The sequence below is a fragment of the Peromyscus eremicus genome, chromosome 4, assembly GCF_949786415.1.
Source record: "Peromyscus eremicus chromosome 4, PerEre_H2_v1, whole genome shotgun sequence".
Lineage (NCBI taxonomy): Eukaryota > Metazoa > Chordata > Mammalia > Rodentia > Cricetidae > Peromyscus > Peromyscus eremicus.
Window position 1 is genome coordinate 66,806,174 of NC_081419.1, and position 17,161 is coordinate 66,823,334.

General features: G+C 43.5%; 1 protein-coding gene across 8 annotated transcripts in view; it reads left to right on the top strand.

Annotated features, from left to right (window-relative positions):
* Positions 1–6,022, top strand: part of Celf1 (CUGBP Elav-like family member 1) — a 78,828-nt gene extending 72,806 nt beyond the window's left edge. For 7 of the 8 annotated variants that reach the window (XM_059260877.1, XM_059260878.1, XM_059260879.1 and 4 more), the window contains one exon: positions 45–6,022. The gene's annotated coding sequence lies outside the window, so the exon portion shown is untranslated. The remainder of the gene's footprint in view (positions 1–44) is intronic. The other variant, XM_059260873.1, reaches the window with a different exon arrangement.
* The last annotated feature ends 11,139 nt before the right edge of the window (positions 6,023–17,161 follow it).

Below are 17,161 nucleotides of genomic sequence, written 5' to 3' on the forward strand. Positions count from 1 at the left end.
TGTGTGCTGACAGCCCTGGACCCTGACCCCTGCCACTCTCGCAGGCACAGCTTGCCCTGAAGACTCAGCTACTGCCTTCTGTGGGAGTGTCGCTTCGTACAGAGGACAAGTTTGTGCTTTGGTTTCCAGTGTTTTACTTTGGAGTTTAGGTGCCATATCCTGAGGGGGTTTTTGTTTTGTTTTGTTTTTGTTTCTTTTCCCTTTATTTAAAGTTTGCTGTGTTTGTAACCAGTATGTTGAGAAGGACCAACACCAACCAGTCCACCCTGAGGAAGGGGGAAATGGTTTAAAAGATGATCAGAATGTGCCCCAAACCACCGGAAGAGAGAGGACTGAGCAGAACAGAAAGTTGATTTCCCCCCAAATCTCTTTCCCTGAGTGCGAGGGTGGGCAAGATCTAATGAGCTACAGGGGCAGAATGGATGAGGTAGCTTGGCATCTAGACCCCTTCATAAACTAGTTGCTCTCTGTGGAAATGCTAAGCTTCTGCCACCCATTTTTCTGATTTTTGTCCTGGATTTTTGACCTTCTTTCCGAAAAGGGGGTCAGCAAGTCTCAGTAAATAAAGCACTTCATCATTTAGCCTGAAATATGCAAAGAACAGGGAGATACCCATTACTAGCCATCCCAGCTCACCATGGGTATTGTATTGCCCTACCTGGCTGGTGGGTCTTTGGGGGAAGCAGCCAAAGAGGTCATTTTTAGTTTATTTCAGTGTGAAGTTAGAACCATGGCTCGTTTCCAACAGTTTATTTTGAAGAAAGTCTATGGAAGTTCACCACAGCAGAGAATATTGCCTCCTTCCCCACCACAATTTCCTCTTGGGGGTGAATCTAAGAAGCTCTTGCAGCATCTAGCCAACAAGGGTGCTGTTCACAGGCAGAGCGATCAGAAGCCAGGAGGAGGACCCTGCTTCTTGATGGACCTGCGTCAAGGTCTCTTGAGGCCAGGATGCTGTATTTGAGCAGAGCCTAGTATTCAGGAGGACGCAGAAGTGCACGCTGGCCTCTTGGATGAAGGTGTCCCAGAGGTTGAGTTCTCACAGGGGTCTGACAAGCCTCCCCTAGAGACAGAAGAGAGTACAGGACGTTTACAGGCTCCATGTGGGTTTAGTGTTCATTTACCTCAGTATTAGTCCATGTTCATTTTGTCATCATGCTTACAGTTAGCTTTCTGCTGCCCTTTACCAATCTTAACTCCAGTGTTTGCCAGTGTCCCCCACAGCCTCTGGGCTCTGCTTCTGCTCCAAGAAATGCTTTTGGGAATGTGCATCTGAGCAGAGGTAGCCCCGTAAGCATACGACTCTTAGCCACAGCCAGGGCTTGAGTTCCTGGGTCCTTGGAAGCTTAAACCTCACAAGTTAAAAGTCTTGACTCCTAGCAACAGAGATTAAAAGAAAGGGGCTAGCCTGTTTTTAAGTCAGATGGGGACACTTCTACTTATCATGCTGTCCCTGTATGTGTAGACAGGGATTGACCATCTTGCTGTTGTACAGGTAGTTGTTAGTGTTGGATTATCCCATTGAAACTGGGACAGCTGTTCTCTTCTCATAGTGATAAGTTGGGTCTATTGTCCTCTTAAGAAACATGAAATAATACACTTCTTAAACTGAACCACATAAACTTGAATTCTGCAAAATGGGAGAAAAGTGTCCTGTGTTTCAAGATAAAACTGTTCTAAAGGCTTCCAGGGTAATGATGGGATTTTTTTTAAATAAATGCAAAAATAAAAAATAAAAATAAAAAAACTTTAAAAAAAAAAAAAGAAAGAAAATGCTAGGTTGGGCAGGCACTGTTCTGAATCCCAACCGGCTGGAACCAAGAATGTCGTTTCTATTTTTATAGAAGTTTTATACAGCTCCGGGGTGGAGAATATTTATTACCTAAATTATATCTCTGGAAAAGGCCAGGATTTTGTAGAATCCAGAATGTGATTGTTGTACACACGGGGTGCTGTGTATGATTGAAACTACTGACTTTCTGTGACCGTTGCAGCCCAGGTAACCTGCCCAAGGGGAAGGCTAACATTAATGCTGTGAATCGGCCGAGGTGAGAGCTGTGCTCCACAGGGTCTGCCAGCGCTGTGCTCCCTAACCAGAAACTCTATTCTGTCTTCCCCCTTCTCTCTCTCCCATTTCACCATCTGTCCACAGATTTGTCCTGTGCGCTAGGACCTTATGAAACTACCTTCCTAATGATATTAGAGGCAAAGATGTGACCCCAAACTTGATACCTACTTGTGGCTCTAAAAGGAGCAGTAGCCCCAGCAGGCTCATGGTGTGCTCAGGCAGCCAGCCAGCTGGGGAGACCATGCACTTCTCTTCTCCCCCTTTGCCCAGTTCCTAAGCACAGCAGGAGCACTGTCCTTGAGCACAGTTCTCTCCCCAGGCCAAAGATGGTTTTGTTGAAGAAGCTGCTCCCTATAAGTCTTGATGTGGAAGGGCTCAGCTCAGAGTGGAGACTGAAGTGAAGTCTGAAGCAGTCCATTTCTGTTGTGTGGAGGGAGGTTTCACTTACAGTGTGTTTTCTGCTGTAGTTTTGTTTCTTGGATTCTATCATGCCATTGATTTGCCTTCACTGCAGCCCGACCGCTATGTCCTGGATTCCACACGAGTGGCCAGGGCCTATGTGGAAGCTTAGGGCTTGGATTTCCGGGATCAAAGGGCCATCCAAGATTGAGCAAGAAACTGGCCTTCTACCCTAAACAATCTCCCTTCTGCTCTAGTCAGCATCTTTTGTTTCCTCTCCCCTTGGGTCTTGCCAGGTAGTGGGAAAGAGGCTGAGCTGAGGCCCTGCTTACCCCAGAGACTGTCTTGATGTGTTAGGTGCTTTGCAGGAAATCCAAGCCTTAGGTTCCCTTCTGTCTCTGGCAGTTGGATGTTCTCTTGGTGTCCTCCATGTCCTTTTGAACTTTTCCCTGTGTCCATTGTTAGCATGTGCAAAAGTCCCTGTCCTGCCCCACCCCTGCCCTGCCCTGCCCCGCCCCCTCCTCATTTCAGGCTGCACACAGTGAGTGTCCTGGTCTCTCTGTTTGGATGTATTGCTCTGTGTAACTCAGTGGGTCTCCCTCTTTCTGGTCTGTTTTTTTTCTAGATTCCTGCCGTATGTTCATCGTTGTGCCTAAAGCATGTCGATGTGGCGTCCAGTACATCGTCCAAATCCCTGTCTCTTCAGCTTCTCTGATGCTTGAACTCTCACCTTTGACCTTGTGTTGACCTTTGATGCTGATGTGTATTTTATTATGTTTGTTTCTTTCCTTGTTTTTTCTTTTTTCTTTCTTTTTTTTTTTTTTCCCTTTTGTGCTGCCAAAATTGGTTTTGCTAGAACGACTGCTGAAGGGAAAAATATTTAAACTTGCATTTGAATATAAAAAAAAAATCTATTTTTCTAGAACTTCATAAGATAACCACTTGGTTTTGTGATTCCGATTCTTTGTAACTGTCTCAGAGCAGCCCTGCTAGCACATGCCGTGTGGTGTCTGTACCCTGTGAACACACAGCCAGTCCGCTTCCAGGCTTCCTCCTCTGTGTGCTTAGTTTAAAGACAGCTTGGAAATAAACAATGGAATAAACGATGTCACTAAAATCTTTGAGGCTCCTGAACACATTTTGCTGATATAGTTTTGGGGCTTGAGGAGACCGCATGTGTTATTATTAATTTTTGTTTTTCTGAGTTCTCAACTGCAGAAAACACCTGAAACACCCCCACTCGTTCGCTTTTCACTGAGGCTGAGGTTTGGGCCCCAGCTAGCTTTTTGTTTTCCTTTTGTGGTTCTTCCTGAAGCAGCCCTGCAGGGAAACCCTAGGGCCCCTTTTCCCTCCCCTCAGCTCAACCAGCTCACATCCATGCTTATTCCTACAGTCTCCACAGCAAAATGTGATGCTTTGAAATTTTTGGGGGTTTTGTATTGTTTTTGCCTTTTTGTTTTGAATTTTTCCTTTCCTACTAAGATTATGCCCAGAAAAGACAAGTTGTGCATGTTTCCTGCTGTTTCTCCACACCTTCGTATGTATCACCTTCACCTCTCTGTTTTCTATAGTTTGTGCAAAAACTGACTGATTTAAAGGGGTTTCAAAGAAGATGTTTTAAATTGTTATGGGGTTGATATTTTTTTCTCAAGATTGTATTGTTTTATTTGAAGTGGCAACTTTCTCCTCTATTGCCCTTAGAGTGTTCGCCTGTGCACTTAGACTGTCACTCTTTGTGGCCTCCAGGTCTCGGTGGGGCATCCAGGAGGCTGGCTGCTCTGCTCAGGGAGTCCAGGGGGGCTGGAGAGGCGAAAGTAGAACCAAAGGTGGCTGTGGGTAAGCAGGAGGCCTAGCACAGAAGGCCTAATCACAGAGGAGGGGGTGCTGTGCTCCTAACTACCCACAGGAAGCCGTCTGCACACTGAGTGGCAATACACCTGCCTGCTCTTTCCCTAGGTGACAAGCACAATAAATACTACAGTCTTCACACTGTTTACAGCCCTGGGCACCAACCACCCCACAATGGCTCTTCACTGTGGCTCTGCTCTTACTCAGCTAGTAGACTTGGGGTAAGGGCAAGAATTTGTTATTAAATTGGGTGAAGAGCCAAATAGCTACTGTCCCCGGGTGCCAGGCCAGCCAGTTCTTTGGTTTCCTAAGGGAAACTTACCCTCTTCTCTTGTAGCACCATCCAGCCTCAGGGTCTTGGGGACTTGGAAGAATGTGAGTAGGAGAGGGGCTAGAGGAAATGAGTAGACAGGGATGGGGGTCTGTGAAGAGCAGAGGCAGCAGGGAGGATTTTTGACAGGTCCCACTGAGACATAAGCACTGGTGGGAGGAAGAGTGGGAGCAAGATTGTCCAGGGAAGGGTGGCAAGGTGCAGCAAGGGATGGGGGTGGGGTATTGAAGCACTGACTAGCATCATCTATGCCCAGGTGATGAAGGGACGCCAGCAGAATGTCTGCTCTGGGACCCCCACAGGTTGCCCAATATATTATGCTTGAGGCCACCTTACTAGGAAGAAAAGGCAGCCAAGTGGAGGACCCCTGTAGATAGGCTGCTTGATGTCCTGGAAGGGGTGATGTGGGATGGGATGAAGCCAGAGCCCTAGCCTGAGAGCCTGCTGTGTGCCCCGCAGTCTGATTGCACAGAGCCGCCTCTGTCGGCAGGAGGCGCCGAGGCTCCCCTTTCTGTGTATTGAGAAGCTGTGTTTGCCAATATATTTTGCTTTCAGTTCCAAGAGGAGCTCTGGGAAAACCTGTGGATAAAACCAAATGCCAAATGTTGGACATTGTTTCCTTTTCCTTTTCTCTCTGATTGTTTTAATTGTTCTGTAGTGGTTTTAATGGATTTGAGACCCTGGAGCGGCAGCTGCCTTTCTGATTTCCAGCTGCTTTTTGTGAATAATTTAAAAAGAAAAAAAAAAGAAACTTTACATTTTGGAGACAAACCTGTGTGAGTTTTTTATTGGTACAAACGTTGTATTTAACACTAGGGGTTTTGTACAGTTTTTTGCCTTTTCTACTAGAAAACAATGTAAAGTGATTTCACAATGTGAAGAGAAAAAATTGCCACTATGACCAAACGCACAGTCTGTTCTGCAGCAACAACGGGATTCAATCAACTCAAAGTCGTGATTCAGCCGTAGAAATGCTTTTCCTTGACCTTGTTTGAGCTTTCCTTTTTTCCTGTTTGATTTACAAAAGATGTCTTTTTTTTGTGTGTGTGAACTTGTGTTGTACTCTGTAGAAAATTATGGATTTTGCTTTAATGGTTTAAAAAAAAAAAAAAGGGCAAGAAGAGCCCTTGTCGCTTTTCTTACCTAATCACAGTTTGTGTAGTGGATTAAAAAGAAAAAAAGTTGTTAAAAGTTTGGAGCAAGGGAGTATGTGTTTAAAAGGACTCTCCTTCCTTTTTTTGTGTGTTTTTCCTTTCGTCCCAATGGGGAACCTAAATCTGTTTTAATTGCACAGACACACGGACAAAAAGTCATTTTGTATCTGCCAAGTGTGGTACCTTCCTTTGTTTATTTGCTATTAAACTGTTTGAGAAGAACTGACGTGTTCAGAGTTGTTGATTGCCGAGAGTAGGGTGTGGGCGGGTGTGTGTGTGTGTGTGTGTGTGTGTGTTTGTTTCATGCTGGTGTACCTGATGATGGTTCAGTTGAACCCACACAAAAGATCCTGAAGGAAAATACAGTATTTCTCTGGAATATGACCTGCCTGACCTGTCTGCATGCTAAAGGTAACATTGAAATGTTTCGGCATCATTAATTTTTGTTCTTCCTCTTCTTTGGTAGTGGCTGCCGTACCACAGAACTGGTTCAGACCAGCTCTTGCTGGAGTTCCTCCTCTGTAACTACTGATGGCCTATGTGAATCCTTTTCTCTAAGCCTTCAGTCTCCAGTCCCAAAAGTAGTTATACCATGCTGGAGAGGTGACTCACAGGTTAAGAGCAGTGGCTGCTCTTTCAGAGGTGCTGAGTTCAATTCCCAGCACTCACATGATGGCTCACAGCCATCTACAGTAAGACCTGATGCTCTCTTCTGGCATGCAGGTATACACACAGAACATTCATATATTTTTTTAAAAAGTAGTTATACCTTTAAGATGTCTTTTTTAGTTTTTTGAGACAGGGTTTCTCTGTGTAGATCTGGCTGTCCTGGAACTCACTCTGTAGACTAGGCTGGCATTGAACTCACAGAGATCCGCCTGCCTCTGCCTCCTGAGTGCTGGGATTAAAGGCGTGCGCCATCACTGCCAGGTCAGGCCTTGGTTTTTATCCTATCCTTCATTGCCACAGTCTTCCTTATATGGAGAGTCCCAGCAACTCTGAGTAAATAGTCCAGTCTTCATGGAACTGAAGCCTCTTTAGAAGCTGCTACAACTGCTACTTGGGCTGTGAGTGGGCCAGACCTCAGCCCTCTTCTCAATGCCCCTTTATTTGGGGTCTGTCTGGTGCAGGGTGTAGTGTTTATTCAGGACTATCTCATGTTACAGTCTGTGACTGAACACATAGTTAGGGATGTTTGCCTGCTTTCTAGTGCCTAGTGGTACACTAGCATATTCTAGGTTCAGAGAAAACGGACGAGAAAGAAGTCTCTCCTTAACCCAAGCATTTCCTGGACACAATACCATTTGATGTTGTTCACATGTGAAATTTAAAAGATCCTGTCACCCAGTGTTGGCAGCACTTGGGAGGCAGAGGCAGGTGGATCTCTGTGAGCTCGAGGCCAGCCTGGTCTACAGAGTGAGTTCTAGGACAGCCAGGGATACAGAGAGAAACCCTGTCTCAAAAAACAAAAAAAAAAACAAAACAAAGATCTTGTCAACCAAAACAAAACAAGGCCAAGATGGCTTAGTGAGTAAAGGAGCTTGCAGCCAAGCCTGATGACCTTGATTCCTGGGACCCACATGGAAGGAGAGAAGACTCTTGAAAGTCCTCTGACACATACATACATGTATGTGTGTCTCACGTGCACAAAACATCCACACTCTCAAAAACAAAACAAGGGCCAGAGAAATGTCTCAACGTCTACAAACACTTGGTCGTACAGAGGACCCTGATGCCATTTCCAGCATCCACACAGGAGCTCACAACCCTCTGTACATAATTCCAGTTCCATGTGATCTGACTACCTCTTCTGACATCTGTGGGAACCAGGCATACATGTGTGGGGGGGGGGGGGTATAGGCATATGTACACATATGCAGCCAAAAACAGTACCCATAAAAATAAATTAATAAGCCAAGTGGTGTTAGCCCATATCTTTAATTCTAGCACTCAGGAGGCAGAGGTAGGTGGATCTCTGTGAGTTCAAAGCCAGCCTAGTCTACAGAGCAAGTTGTAGGATAGCCAGGGCCACACTGAGAAACAATGTCTTGAAAAACAAAAAAACAAACCCCACAAATCGTTAAGGGCGAGTGTAATAGCTCACACCTTTAACCCCAGCATTATGAGTCTGAAATCAGCCTGATTTACGAGTTCCATGTCAACCAGGGCTAAGCAGTGAGACCCAGTCTCAAAAATAAATAAATACATATTAGATAAAACAAGAGCTGGGGGCTGGAGAGATGGCTCAGTGGTTAAGAGCACTGACCGCTCTTTCAGAGGTCCTAAGTTCAATTCCCAGCAACCACATGGTGGCTCACAACCATCTATAGTGAGATCTGGTGCCCTCTTCTGGTGTGCAGGAATATATGCAGACAGAACACGGTATACATAATAAATAAATCTTTTTAAAAAAAGAAAAGAGCTGGGCAGGATATCTAGTAGAGAAATACCCCAGAGGATCCTTGACTCGCACAGCTGGTGGCACTTTTGTGGGAACAATAAATAGTGACTAGTAATTCCCTCCAACGTTGAAACAGCCAAAGGAGGCAGAGCTGTAGTCCTCTGGGGGATGGGAGAGATGGCATGAGTGCCACAGGGCCTCCCAAGTCTATCCTCATTGGAGCCTGCGGTCACTGCAACTGTATTTGCTTTTGAGACAATCCTCCTGGTGGTAGTGAAGAGAAAGGACTTGGGAACTGGGTGGTCCAGTCTAATTCTGAGTGTCCCCACAGCACATTTCTTTCTGTCTTTCTTTCCTTTTCTTTCTTTTTTGAGACAGGGTTTCTCTGTGTAGCTTTGGAGCCTTTCCTGGATCTTGCTCTGTAAACCAGGCTGGCCTCAAACTCACAGAGATCCACCTGCCTCTGCCTCTCGAGTACTGGGATTAAAGGTGTGCGCCACCACCGCCTGGCTTAGCACAGTTGCTTTTAGCTGACTTGTTAGTATGTAAATGGGGAGAGACAATGAATACAGCCCAGGAATGATGTAAAGATGGAATATATAATGATTTTCATGTGTTTCCCACATCACCTGACTGCAGCAAATAGTCCAACAAACATTAGCTATGGCAACTGTCTGCAAACTCATAAAGTTCTGGTTCTGTTTTTACATTGTTGGGGATCAAACACAGAGCCTTATATGTCCTAGGTAAGCACTCTACCATTGAACTGCATCCCCAACTGCAAACTTCTGATTTAAAAGCTAGGCTTGGAAGTGTGTGATGGTCATTTTAGCATTAGGGAGGCTGAGGAAAGGCCACACTCAGCTCTTTTTTTATTTCCTTTTTGAGATGGAGTTTCTCCGTGTAGCCTTGGCTGTCCTGGAACTCACTCTGGACCAGGCTTGCCTCCAATTTAGAGATCCCGCTGCCTCTGCCTCTGAGATTAAAGGTGTGTGTGACCTTCCCGGACACACACACACACACACACACACACACACACACACACACACACGAACATACACATTTTGAGACAGGGTTTCATTATGTGGCCTTTGATGACTTGGAACTTGCATGTGGACCAAGCTGGCTTATTTTTATGTAGACCTTCCCCTGTCTCCCAAGTGCTGGCATTAAAGGTGTGTACCACCACACCCAGCGGTGATGAATGTGTAAATTGTTCCAGTATAATAAAAACTCCTGAGTCAGAAATTGAGATAAAGACCTATAAATCCAAGGACAGTGGAGAGTCATTTTTCCTGAACCACCAGCCCCTGAAATCCCCCAGAAATCCTCTCTTCTGTCTTCCTGTCCTCTCTAGCAGACCTCCTCAGCCTTCCAAGAACTCCTGACTAATCCCAGTCAGCCAGTCGCTAACTCCGTCCTTTGATTCAAGGTTGCTTTACTGGCACAGTGGAATGGCTATAAGAACAATACTCCCTCAAATTTCCCCCTTTTTATCTAAATAAAAAGGAAAGGTTTTAACTCTAACATAGTAAAACTATATACAGTAAGAACAATTATCAAGTAAGAAATACATTCACAATATCCAGTCCATTTGTATTTGCAAATTCAGAGAAAATACTCTATCTTATCTTGGTGAGTCCAAAGTTTGTACCTGATTTACTTTCTATCATAACTAAGGAAAACTGCAACTATAGCTATCTAATCTTCAACCCCATCAGAGACCCTAGAAGGATATAATACTACCTGAATAAACAGGAAGTGAAGATCAAGCAACTTCTAAAACTAAGAAACAACAGAGACATCTGGCTGTCTTGACAGTCACCCCAGGGTTCCTTTACAGCATTGAAGCATTCATCTTCTGTGAAGCAGGAATTTTTGAAGGACTGTCCTACCTTCTCTTGGCAAAGTTCGGCATATGCCTTTTGTGTCCTGCTTGTCCAATTTGGACAGCATACTGGCAGCAGTCCAAGGCAAGGACAGTCTCCTTGTCCAGTGCCTAACCTCGCCACAAGTGAAACTATATTGAGGTTTTTCAATGCCTATCATCTTTTGGAATAAATTAGTGCTGCCAGGAGCAGACATGTCTTGCTGTCATGAAAATCCGTATGTTATTAAAATACCATATTCTGTAAGTCTCTGAAGTGTTTGAAGACCATCTCTCTATTTAAAATGTCTCTGATTGACCTTGAAAACATACCTAACATGACTCTAAGTTTGATTGTTATAGATGACTAGCTACTAACCTGTATTTCTTTATTTTTCAAAATAGCTTTCAAGGACTAGAACTTTACATTTTAAATGAGCTGCATAGGTACAATACCTTAAACAAGAAATAGAAACATAATACAGTATAACAAAAATAACCTTAAGTTTATATCCATATACAAAAATACCTTAAACAAGAGTAGAAACATATATACAGTATAACAAAAAGCACCCTAAATTTGTCTCAGTATACAAAAATCCATACCAATGGCAAATATTTGACACTAGTACTTTTTTTAGTTTGAAAGTAGATTCAATAATTACCCTTTTTTACTATAATTTCTATATCCACCCCTTTTTCTTTTCAGAACCTGATCCCTGAATCTATACTCTGTTGTTTAGTTTCCTCCCTAACCATGACCAATAACAGCTTCTGACCAACCCCTCCCCCCAAACGATGACAAACATCCATCGAACGACCAAAAACCACCCACCTCACCTCTTGGGAATGTGGGCGTCGTGTTCTTAAAATTACTTCCTGCTGTCTGGAAGTGACAGCATCTTTTGGGGACCCTGAAAAAAAAAATGAGATAAAGATCAAGTCCCAGGAGGGCCAGCTGTTGTCCAGTCTCGGTGTCATGGGAAAGTATGAGGCTTAGCTGAAGTCCTGACTGGAGTAGTCTACAAGGCTGGACTGTCTTAGCTAACTGCTTTGAAGTTGTCCTGAGCAGTTTGCAGTCCATAGCTGATCTATGAGTGGTGTTTGTCAGCTTAGTTGGTGTTACCACAATCCAGGTAGATTCATCATTGTGGTGCCCCAACATCCTTTTGGAGACTTCAAAGGTCGCTGTTACAAATGGTAGTGGCTGCAACCCACAGATCCAGGGAGGCTACCTAGCAGGGGGGACCCTAGGATGACTGTGGCCTATAAGTAGTTTTGTTTTTACCTAATCACTGGGGCAAGCTTTAGTGAAACATTTCACTATTAGGATAAGAATTTGTACTGTATCAAGCTGGTGAAAGAAAATGCTGGCCGTACTTTCAGGAGGAAAAAAGAAAAGAAATGGTCATGGTTCACTGCAGGAAACTTAAACATTGTGAATGTCATATGTAGCAGATACTGGATAGGTTAAAGGAACACAATCTGGGGTTGGGGATTTAGCTCAGTGGTAGAGTGCTTGCCTAGCAAGCACAAGGCCCTGGGTTCGATCCATAGCTCAAAAAAAAAAAAAAAAAAAAGAGCACAACCTATTAAATACATTGAGGTATACAAACTTATTTCCTAGTTACCTGCTTTAGACTCAAAATATTATCAGATCAGTGACAATAGAATAATAGTCCCTAGTTTGGGTTTTTTTCTATCCCACACCAGATGGCTCTTTTGACATGAAGGAGAGATTTTGGATTTTTCCTTTAACGAGCATGCTTCGGTTTAGAGAAAGAGTGAGCCATGCTCTAATTCCAATGCCAGCCTTAATTTTTAATTGAATTGGGACTACAAAAAGACCATTTGCCTTATATGTCTGTAGAGAACAGTAGAGACAAACATTTGGGAACATGTATGAGATTTTATCCTATTGGAAGTGCATTGTACCATTAGGATAATTTGTTTTTTTCCTGGGACATTTTCTCAAAACCAAAGGTTTAATTAATATCTGTCTAACTTCTGGATCTGATATCATTCTATTTACAGCTGAAGTCAATCTGTGTAAAAAAAGCTTCCTTTGGGCCTTGTAAAATTTTAGCAAATGAACCAGTCCTCGTTCCTGATTCTTCAACTATGTCTCAAGCATTCAAAGCTGCTATATGACATTGCACCAAGGTGTAATCATCATCTAAATCGTCTTTGCAAACCAGTGTAGTCGCCCTCATCGAGAAACTGGTCTTGAGAAATTTCCATACCTCTAGCCCCTTTTTGCTGTTGTATAGCCCTGGCTTCCTCTCTCCATGTTTTCCATTGTAACTGAGGGCCAGCTTCCAGTACTGCTATTAATCTTGTGTAATAATTCTGTTTCTAGTTGCCCATGATTTTAACATCTTCTTTACAAAGGGTGAATGTATAATATGAAACAACTGCTTAAATCTCTTCAAATCTAACATTTCTTTCTTTTTTACTATATCCAAAATGTGTTTTTTTTTAATTCTATGTGTTTTTCTTTTTTACTTTTTTTTTGGGGGGGTTGTTTTTTGTTTTGGGTTTTTTTTGGGGGGGGTTGTTTTTTTTTGTTTTTGTTTTTGTTTTTCAAGACAATTTCTTCACATAATTTTGGTGCCTGTCCTAAATCTGGCTCTGTAGACCAGGCTGGCCTCAAACTCACAGAGATCCGCCTGGCTCTGCCTCCTGAGTGCTAGGATTAAAGGTGTGTGCCACCACTGCCCAGCTTAAAGTTGGTTTTCTAGTAACATTGGGCTGCTCCTCTAATGGTGTGGTAGGTTCTGCTCCTTCTTTTATTTTGATTAGTAGGTCTTTCTAAGGCTTGTATCTTATCAGTCAAATTATCATATTTGGCACAGTTATCAAACCACTTTTTTAAGGATAAAATATGAACTACTCAAGTGATGAGAATTATGATCGACATTATGTCAATCCCAGCTAAGCTGTTTATCAACTCATTTATTTTTTTCCGTTTGCAAGCCATCCATAGTAGCACCAAACAGGGTCCTAACTCCCTGCATTGTGATATGTTTTATTCTTAACCACCTCCCTTTTTTAACCTGAGTCCCCACTTAAAAATTCCCAAGCATCTTACCACATCTGATGATGCTGACAGTGTAGGCAGAGATATGCAGGGTTAATCAGCTACAGTTCTGATGTTCGATTGTGCTGGCATGGAGGGCATGTGTAGCAGGAATCTTAACAGGTCTTATTAATAATATTAAACCTGAGCCAGGTATTGGGGTAAATGCTGGAATATCAGAGAAGCAGAACAAGCCACAGCTACCTCACCTCACCAGTTCCTCAGCTGATCCTGTTTCCTCAGACTGGAAACCTCTGAGTCCTCATCCAGAATGAGTCTCAGCTGAACTGCTGCTCCAAAGCCTGAAAGCCTTAACCAGCTAAAAGCTTAACCAGCCAAATGCTTCTAGTTTCTGGTCCTCACGCCTTATATACCTTTCTGCTTTCTACCACCATTCCCTGGGATTAGAGGCGTGAGTCACCATGCTTGGCTGTATCCTTGAACACATGGATTTCTGCCTCTGGAATGCTAGGATTAAAGGCGTGTGTCACATGCCTGGCTGTTTCCAGTGTGGCCTTGAACTCACAGAGATCCAGAGGTATTTCTGCCTCTGGAATGCTAGGATTAAAGGCGTGAGTGCCACCATTTTCTAGCCTAAGTATCTAGTGGCTTTTCTGTTCTCTGACCCCAGATATGTTTATTAGGGTACACAATATTTTGGGGAACACAATACCACATTTCCCCCCTTTTTTGTCTACAATTTAAAAAAGCTTATAACTAATACAAGAAAAACTATCCAATAAGTATATACAATATATACAGTCAAGAATTACATTAATGATGTCTAGTCCATTAACATTTGACAGATTTAGACAAAAAAATTCCATTATATATGTTAACAATGTCTAGTCCAGTAACATTTGATAAACTCAGACAAAAAAAATTTTCATTACTTATCCTATTTAAAACAAGTAGTTCCTTTTTAAAAGTATTTTTTTTCTTTTCATAATAGATTCAGTAATCTACCTTTTGTCTTTTTTTTTTTTTTTTTTTTTTAGTGAACTAGAGAGAGATGGGTGAGTAGTCTTTGTTCCCTTGGAAATGGGACAATTGTGAGCTGCCATGTGGGTGCTGGGAATTGAACCCGGGTCTACCAGAAGAGCAGCCACTGCTCCCAACCACTGACCCATCTCTCCAGCCCCCCTTTTGTCATTTTTATATCTTCCCCTTTTTCTTTTTAGAGTAGATTGAGTCATCTACCCGTTTATCCTATTATTCATCTTTTTTCTCTTTCTTTTTTTTTTCAAACAAAGACTCTGAACCTAACCTCCTTTTTCAGCTTTTTTCCTGACCACTAACAATTAACAACTTGTAACCAACCATCATAAACAATGACAATATCCATAACTCATTAAATGACTAATAAACCTCCCATCCCACCTCTTGGGATTGTGGGTGTCGTTTTCTTAAAATTACTTCCTGCTTTCTGGGGGTGAAGAATCTTTAGGGGATCCTGAAAAGAAAATTTTTGGGTTAATTGTCAAGTCCTGTATCATTTGTCCAGTCTCTGCATAATAGGGAAGTTCAGGGCTTGTTTCAAGTCCTTGTTCAAGTAGTCTGTCAGGCTGGATCATCTCAGCTAGCCATCTCGAAATTGTCCTCAACAGTTTGTAGTCCAAAGTCCATCTTTCCATGGTGTTAGTCAGTTTAATGGTTTTACCATAGTCCACGTGGAATCATCATTGTGGGATCCTGTCATCCTTTTGAAGATTTCAAAGTCGCTGTTAGGTGTGGTTATGGTTCCCTTTAGAATTTTTTTTTTTTTTAATTTCTGTGCCTCTGTAGTTTGGAGCAATCACAGTCTCATAAATGTCTGTCTTTTGGAACCATGAATGTTCTTCCCTAGAAGAGAATATTTTAACAGCAATTTCTCCCCACCATTTGTCTTGCCAAACTTTTCCAAACTGACCTTTGCGGATGCTTTCTTGTAACACGATGGTTCTGGCAATTCTTCTCTGAACAAGCGGTGAACCCTTCATCCCAGATAGCAGCATGGACAGTTTACCACCTTGGTGTGGTTTAATAATGCCCCATGTTGGGCGCCAGAAGTAATGAATACCTAAATTGTTGCAGTATAATGAAAACTTCAGAGTCAGAAATTGAAATAAAGACCTGTTAAATCTAAGGATAAGAGAGTCAGTTGGCTGACCTTCTCTTCACATTTTTCCTGAATCACCAGCACCTGAAATTCCCCGGAAATTCTCTCTTCTCCTTTCCTGTCTTCTCTAGCAGACCTCCTCAGTCCTCCAAGAACTCTATGGCTAATCCCAGTCATCCAATCACTGACTCCGTCCTTTGATTCAAGGTGGATTTATGGGTACAATGGAATGGCCATACAAACATTTATCCCACAACACCCAGCTAAATATACTTTTTTTTGGGGGGGGGAGATGTGTTTCAAGACAGGGTTTCTCTGTGTAGCTCTGGCTGTCCTGGAACTCAATCTGTCATCCAGGCCTCAAACTCACACAGATCCACCCGTCTCTGCCTTCCTGAGTGCCGAGATTAAAGGCGTGTGCCACCACTGCTCGGCTAAGTAGACTTTTAAGGGCAGTTCCACCCAAGTCTACCTAGTAAAAGACACTTCATATTTCTCCAGAAAAAGTCACACTTTACCTCACTGTACCTTAATTAGCTTTTTAGAGACAGTATTTCCACATAGAGCTACCTTGTGAGGAACTGGGGGTTAGGACTTCACCCCATGAATCTAGAAGACAGTTCAGCCATAACCAGGGAGGACTGAAGGGAACTGCTGGTGGGTACACACTTTCTGAAGTAGTGGCAGTCGATGCACAACTTTGAGACTATGCTAAAACTCCACTGAATTACCCGCTCTAGCAGAATGAAATTTGCACTGAGGCCAGAAGTGACTTGGAGGAGCGTGGATGAGTCGAGCCAGTGAGCCCTGTCAGCCCCCCTGCAGTTACTCTGGACTGCACAGCTCTAGTGGAGTGTAGAATTTAACATAACTACTTTCTCTATAAGACACCCCCCCCCACCTGGTGTCTGGCATTAAATTCACTATTGTGCTGTCAGACCAGGGCTGGGATTAGAACTGGGGCACTTAAATTTTTTCTTATTCAGTGTGTGTGCGTGTGTAATGCACCTGCACATGTAGAGGTCAGAGAACAGTTTGTGGGAGTCACTTCCATCCTATCGCGTGGATCCCAGGGATGGAGCTCAGGTTGTTCGTTTAGCAGCAAATGCTATTACTGGCTGAGCCATCTCATCAGTCCCTGGAATTGGGACACTTTTTATGGACCAAGCGGTGGCCCTCGGTTGTCATTTTGTCATTGGGGTAATGTCATCCTTTCTCTCTAACACATAGTGTTTCCTTCACACCAGAGACTGTTCTGAGTCCTGGTCAGCTGACTAGTCCTCGAGTTCTGTGACAATCCTGTGAACTGAGTGCGGTTAACCTTTCTTCCTCAGGCCGGTAGTTTGCCCAAATTTTCTGTGCTTACACAGCTAATACAGAAATGTAGCAACAGAGCCAGGCCGGTAGCCAGTGTGCCGTGCTCTGCTGTGTGTGAGCCACTGCACTGCTGTGAGAGTTTATCCTCGCCTTGTGGAATCAGGCCCAGAGAGCTGCATGAGTGAGTTGCTTAGGGAATTAGGAAGGAAGCAGGCACCAGCTAAGGTGAGGTGTCAGGATCAGTGTGGTCATGTGCCCGGGTAAGTGTCTAAGTGATGGGGTTGGGGGGACTGCGAAGAAAAGCGGAGGTGAAGCCAGGTGGAGTGGCGGCTGGCAGTGTCTCTCTGATTCAGCCTTCCACTTCCCAGCTTTATTCTCCTCCTTGTCCCGCCTATACTTCCTGCCTGGCCACTGGCCAATCAGTGATTTATTTATTGACCAATCAGCAACACATTTGACATACAGACCATCCCACAGCAAGGTGGTGGTGGCCTTTAAAATCCAGCACTTGTGAGGCTGAGGCAGGTGGATGTCTGAGTTCCAGAACGGCCAGGGCTACACAGAGAAACCCTGTTGAAAAACAAGAGGTGTCCATTAGC